This window comes from Tiliqua scincoides, chromosome 3 (assembly GCF_035046505.1).
Source record: "Tiliqua scincoides isolate rTilSci1 chromosome 3, rTilSci1.hap2, whole genome shotgun sequence".
Classification (NCBI taxonomy): domain Eukaryota; kingdom Metazoa; phylum Chordata; class Lepidosauria; order Squamata; family Scincidae; genus Tiliqua; species Tiliqua scincoides.
In genome coordinates this window covers 167,596,913-167,603,666 of record NC_089823.1, presented here as the reverse complement: position 1 = coordinate 167,603,666, position 6,754 = coordinate 167,596,913, and the positions used below count along the sequence as shown (strand labels likewise).

At 42.8% G+C, this 6,754-nt stretch overlaps 1 pseudogene; it reads left to right on the top strand.

Annotated features, from left to right (window-relative positions):
- Window positions 1-1,900: 1,900 nt before the first annotated feature.
- On the top strand, window positions 1,901-2,016 carry LOC136646368 (5S ribosomal RNA; annotated as a pseudogene).
- Window positions 2,017-6,754: the final 4,738 nt, after the last annotated feature.

Genomic DNA, 6,754 nt, shown 5'->3' with positions numbered 1-6,754 from the left:
AACAGGTTATCAGCTTTTGAAAATTATTATAGTTCAGTGGTCTTCAACCTTTGTTGTGCCACAACCCGAATCAATCAATCAATCCTGCCTTCCTCCTGGGACCTTATCTGCCCACATCCTGCCCCCTTTATGCCCTCCCAGCATGGTTCATTGTAATCAAATATTCTTAAGTTACCATGAAGCCTGTTTATAGTGAAATGTATTGTAGCACAATTTAGCTAAGAACCAGAGCAGGACTGGAACACAATCTCTTGGTACCTGAAGGGTAAACCAGATATCTTCACCTTTACCCAGTGGTGCTCTAGTCCAGTCTACAAACCTATTTTGTTCCCATAAGTTGCCTGGACCCCACAACTGAGGTTTTGTGACCCTATCGGGATCATGACCCCAAGGTCAAAGAACACTATTATAGTTGTGAAATTATTACCCTCAAATAATGAAGCATTTTTTAAAGATGCAAGAGCAAAGGTGTTAATCCTAACAGGATTATAAATTATAGTTGCTGGGTATGTGCATGCATGCTTTCATTCAGGAAAAGCTCTGTGCTTCTAAAAGCTGGTTGATCTGAAAGTCAACAGATGTTGTTTTCAAACACAGCATGCATTGTCATGGAAAGTGCATGCATTAAATGTCTGCCTTTGAAGCAGATGCTAACAGCAGACAGAAGCAAAGCTGGGGGGTTCCCTTTGAGAAGAAATTCCTGCAGATCTCCCAAGAAAGCCAGAAAGAGTTCCAGTGTGACAAGCAGAATTTCACAGGAGTCTTTGGCACATATCCCTAGTGGCAAACCAGCCTTGAACAAATTAACTTGGAATAAAATCCATTGATTTCTACCCTGCAAGCGACCAAGCAAGCCTGGTTTGCTTCACAGCCTGAAACCTGGTGAGTCTTCAGAATAAGAGTCTCTGGTGCTTGCACCAAAGTCACTGGGTTGCAGCAAATGCCTTGCACAGCTTTTGCAAAATATCACAGCCCCTGAGGCAGGAGTCTTCAATGCGAGTTCTTGGTTTTCTTGCAGGAGCCGCTCAATCACAGCAAATGCCTTTAGCAGAGACATATACCATGCTATAAATTAGGATCAAATCAATCCCCTCCATTTCATTAGGCCAATTGACATTTGAGAACAATAGAACTTGCTTCAGCTTGGTCACTCAGCCTGAACCAAACTTTTCAAATGAGAGAAATCACTTGTCTGAATTTTCATCCTCAAGTTGTAGCCAAAGAAAGATCGTTTCTTTACATATCAGAGTTTGACTTCTTTGTAACTATTTTTTTCCCCCCTGCAGCCCAGGAACGGAATGGTCCATTCCATAGCAAAGAAAGCATCTCCTCTAGGCCTAAGCCAACTCTTCTTTGCTTTCAAATTGCAGCGGAAAAACTGAGGGAGGTGACAAGTATTGTGCACTGCATGAAAAAGGTCACCTTTCTTTACAAAACTGGAATGGACATGATTGAGACTTACAAAATTATGCAGGGGATGGACAGAGTGGATAGGGAGATGCTCTTTACACTCTCACATAACACCAGAACCAGGGGACAGCCACTAAAATTGAGTGTTGGGAGAGTTAGAACAGACAAAAGAAAATATTTCTTTACTCAGCGTGTGGTCGGTCTGTGGAACTCCTTGCGACAGAATGTGGTGATGGCGTCTGGCCTGGACGCCTTTAAAAGGGGATTAGACAAGTTTCTGGAGGAAAAATCCGTTATGGGGTACAAGCCATGATGTGTGTGCACAACCTCCTGATTTTGGAGGTGGGCTATGTCACAATGCCAGATGCAAGGGAGGGCACCAGGATGAAGTCTCTTGTTATCTTGTGTGCTCCCTGGGGCATTTGGTGGGCCGCTGTGAGATACAGGAAGCTGGACTAGATGGGCCTATGGCCTGATCCTGTGGGGCTGTTCTTATGTTCTTACCCTGCACATGCCCAATCTCATCTGATCTCAGAAGCTAAGCAGGGTCAGGCCTGGTTAGTACTTGGATGGGAGACCGCCTGGGAATACCGGGTGCTATAGGCTTATACCATAGTCTTTCGAGACTGAAGGTTGTCAACCATGTTCTTATGGAATCTTCTGCCTTCTCTTGGCAAAATACTTTCCAAGAGATCAGGAGGGATGTCACTTAGAATTCTGCATATATCTACAGTTTGCCTCTGAAGAAAGTCCCACTTTAGTTCCTTTCCCCCAGATCCCACTCCCTCCCAGCACCAAATGCCACTATCTGTGGAGTGCATTTGGATTCCTCCTCCTTTTTGGCAAGAGAGGGGATGCCTTATGCTCCCCTTTTCAGTGGGCATCGCTTCCTTTAAAGTGGCTGCAGTCATTTTAAGGGAGACACCCCATCCTGCTATGCAGAGCACAATCCACCTCTTTTTTTCAAGAGTTGGGGAATAGCAAATGTTACACAGCACTGCAGATGAGCCAAATGCTTTTACTTCTTTCTGGGGGAGGGGTTCCCATGAAGGATCATCTTTCCCTAACTGGGTGGAAACCTTCTGGCTGCAGATGAAGGGCCTCTCCCCATTTTGGCTTACCCCATTCTTAAATTATATAATTTAAGAATATAATATAATCTTAAATTAACCATACTGGGTTTATTCATTTTGCTCTTTGGAAGATGAGAAATTAGCTCAGTGACTAAGATGAGAATTTAGCTCAGTGGCAATTGAGCTGTTCTCCACTACATAGCAGGAGTAGTTTGCCCTTCAATTTATCTGTGAAATTTAATTGTGCCTTATGTAGAAAGGAAGCTATTCAGAAAAGAATCATATGATGGCTCCATTTGAATTGTTGCCTAGAATATGTTTCACAAGTTAAAGATCTTGTCATTGAGACATTACACGTCATGGTATGCAAAACTGGAAAGTCACACCACAATAAGTCTGTCCTTCTACCAATGATTCATTTGGCATTTCTAACTATGTCTCTTAATCACTGCAATTAAATTCTTATTTTAAGGAATGATGATGAATACACAGTTGCATATGCAATTCAGAAAGGAAAATGATCAATGTATGGGACACAAAGGAATTGCTCAGTTGAATTCAAATGTTCTGTTTTAATAATTCACTTTAATAATTCACTGGTTTCCTACTGAAATTAAGGTACAGAAAATTCTTCCTCTGTTGAACCTATCACTACTCCCCTCCCCTTCCTCTGTTGTCTCCCTTGTGTTCATTTCTAAATTGTGAGCTACTTGAAGCAACTCTCTGGCCCCTTGTCCAGTGATGTATTTATGGAGGGCAGGGGGATACATTGCCCTGGGTACCACACATTGAGGGAGTGCCAACTTGAACCCCTGATGGTGGGCCCGAGGCAAAAAAAAAAGCAGTCTAAGTCCTCCTAGAGGTCTTAGAAAGGCACTTCTGGTTTTCACTCCTGGACACAGTGGCATAGCTAAGGAGGTGCAAGGGGTAGCAATTGCACCAGGCAACAAGCATTAGGGAGGCAACATCCTTAGCGTGACACAGTTTGGCCAAAATTGTGAAAACCTTGGTATTTTGAATAATGCCATCATGTTATATAGACGATTAAATGCAGAATTTAATGCAGAATGCAGTGAAACAAACCGCATCAAAATATCTCTATCAAAAGTTATAGCCAAATAACCAGAAAATAACACAACTGCATTATGTAACAAAACCAGATTTTCTTAACTCAGAAGTGACCAATGAGGCTGATTGTTCCAAGAGCAATTAGATGTTATTATGATACCACAGGGAACCAATAAGGTGTTAATGTGGGGGAGGGGGAGCTGGGGGTGGCAGAGCAAGTGGGAGGAGAAGGTAGATTTTCCCCCATTTTCACTTTTTTGAAAGCCTTTTTGAAGGCTTTTTGACTTTTTGAAAGTCTGGGATATCACTTCCAGGGCATCATTTTAGGCTTGGCACTGAGCTACATGATCATTAGCTACGCCACTGCCTGGATGCAACCAGGGGGAGCTAAATTTGATTTTGTTCTAATTGGGGACTTTTCATGTTCTAATTGGGGCTGTGTGTTAATTTTTTTGCCCTCAGTGCCAGATGCTTTATGTATGCCACAGCCCACTTTTGTTGTAAAGTGCTATGTATTATTACTCTTAGCTTTATTGGCCATGGGAAGTAGGTAGTATGAGGAGGAGGAGGACAACAATGATGTAGACATTGGAGCTGATAGACAAATCAAGGTCAGCTTGAATTTAGGTCACAACTGCTAAGGTAGGGCTTGAGGCCAGCTTAGGGGAGGAGCCTTGGGGTCACCTGCCTTGGGGCCCAATCATATCCAACATTCTAGCACTGATGCAGCCACAATACAGCACCGAAGTATGGGAACATTTATTCCTGTACCTTGGGGAGACCTCTGTGACTGCCCCACCCCATTGCAGGATGCAGTGCATGCCCTGTTGGCACGGCTGCATCGGAGCTGGAAAATTGGATAGGATTGGGCCCTTAGACATCCAGGAAAAGTTATCTCTCTCAATGTATAAGTTCTACAAAACTACAAAGATGTATGTCAGCAGGTCTTTCTGAGCAGGTTTTTAAAGGTTTTCTAAAAGATCTGCTCCAGGGTCTCATCTATTGACCTCATCAAAAAAGGAGGCTAATACAGAAGAAAGCTCGTCTTCAGATATGCAAGTTCAAGACTTTAAGAATGATAAAAGTGAAAAAGCAGCTTGAAGTGTGTGTAGAAGTATACTGCTAGTCAGTGCTCTCTGAAACCTGTCCTACTTTAAAAAGACTAATATATAATAAACTCCTTTCATCATACAGATCAATAAATGCTACTGCTACAACTAAGTAAAACTCTGCTCCTTTCCTCCTTGTGCAATGGAACTTCTTCCATTTGCATCAATTGTTCTTAGCATCAAATGCATTATTCCAGAATTGCAGATACAAATTGGGAGCTCCATCATGCCATGGCTGTACTGTTGTGCCCTTCTTATGCCAGCATTGCTTTGGTTTCCAGGAGAGGCAATTCTGATGTTGGGAGGAATCACAGCAGAGGGTCTCTCTTCCCACATGATTCTGAGCTTCTGATTCTACCAGGTGGCACAGTAGAGAGGTGTACTTGCTGCTTAATGTGAGAAGGGACCCTTTGGGCCCAATCCTATCTAACATTCCAGCACCAGTGCAGCCCCGAGGTAAGGAAACAAATACTCCCACATGTTGAAGAGACCTCTGTGACTGCCTTCCCATCACAGGATGCAGTGCATATCCCATTGGCACAGCAGCACCGGCACTGGAAAATTGGATAGGATTGGGCCCTGCCTCCCCACCACAGGATGCAGCACATGCCCCATTGGCATGGCTGCATTGGCACTGGAAAACTGGATAGGATTGGGCCCTTAGTGAGTTCATGGGTAAGAGTAACTAGTAGCTTACCTAACAGGTAAGAGTGACTATTGTACACGTTTTCCTGCAACACAAACCAAAGTTACACCTCTGCTTTCCACTTTTCTATTTTTTAATATTTTGATAGTTGCATTTCTCTGTCACTTTTGCAGTTTTAACATTTGTTAATTTTGAATTCATCAATGGTATGAAAACTAGGATAGAGCATGAGTGAGCTAAAAAAAGTTTAATCTTAGATATCTCTTATATCTTAAGAATCAAGGGTTGCATAACTCAGAGGCATATCTGAACAGTCACTTACTACAGTATCAATCAAAATTGTCATTCAAAGTTTATCTATTCTTTTGTCTGAGTGAGAAAGGAGACAAATCTAATACTCATTCTGTCTTTTACATTATTGTTGGGGGCAATGTAAAAAAAATGCTACCATATTATTTCGTTTTCCCCCCTGATTTCTTGACATTGGTTTTTATTTTGTATGCATATTTTTGCCCAACAATTAACGGCCCAATCCTATGCATGTCTACTCAGAAGTAAGTCCCATTAGCGTCAATGGGGCTTACTCCCAGGAAAGTGTGGATAGGATTGGGCTGTGACTTGATAATGAAGAGACCACAGAAGGGACAAGAAAAATTATTCCAACATCTTATAAGGTAAAATATGCTGTTTGGAAGGTTCTTTAACTCTTTCAAAAATGTGAACTGGCATCCGAAGAAATACAGGTATGTACTCAAATATTTCCTATTTTCCCTTCTGGCAGTAGTCATAAATGCTACTTAGGAGAATTCCTTGACATTTTAGGGTGAGTTTTAAAGAAGCTGAGTGGCATGGCTCACAAGCCTCTCCTGTTTGTCCTGCCACCACTTATACGGCACAAGGCAGAATGGTGAATTTGTGCAATCTGATTGGTGCTTGATCTTGGAAGCTAAGCAGGGTCAGGCCTGGTTAGTACTTGGATGGGAGACCACCTGGGAATATCAGGTGCTGTAGGCTTATACCATAGTCTTTCGAGACTGAAGGTTGCCAACTATTGGCTGCTGCCAGTCATGAAGAGAAGAGCCACCTGGCATGGGAAGGGAGGGATTTCCTCATTTGCATCGGGTCACTTGACCCATCCACCCTTCTTTTAGTCTAGATGGTTGCCTTTTGAAGACAGGCAGGAATTTTTTGCTTCCAGCTGAATTGGTTTGTTGGCTGGTAGTTTCGTTGGCTACCCCCAGACTGTTCTGCAGTGTGGATTTTTCTGGTATCTAGGGTTGTTAGGATTGGTCACTATTGGCAGGAGTTGTATGGGTCGTTAGGCAGGTAGTAAGCCTGGCATCCATTCTGAAGCAACAAGGTCAAGGAGTGAGTCAGGACTGCTCACACATTGCTGGCTCAGGTTGGGGAGGGTGTTTTATATGTCGTTTTTAATAAAAGTGGCCCGT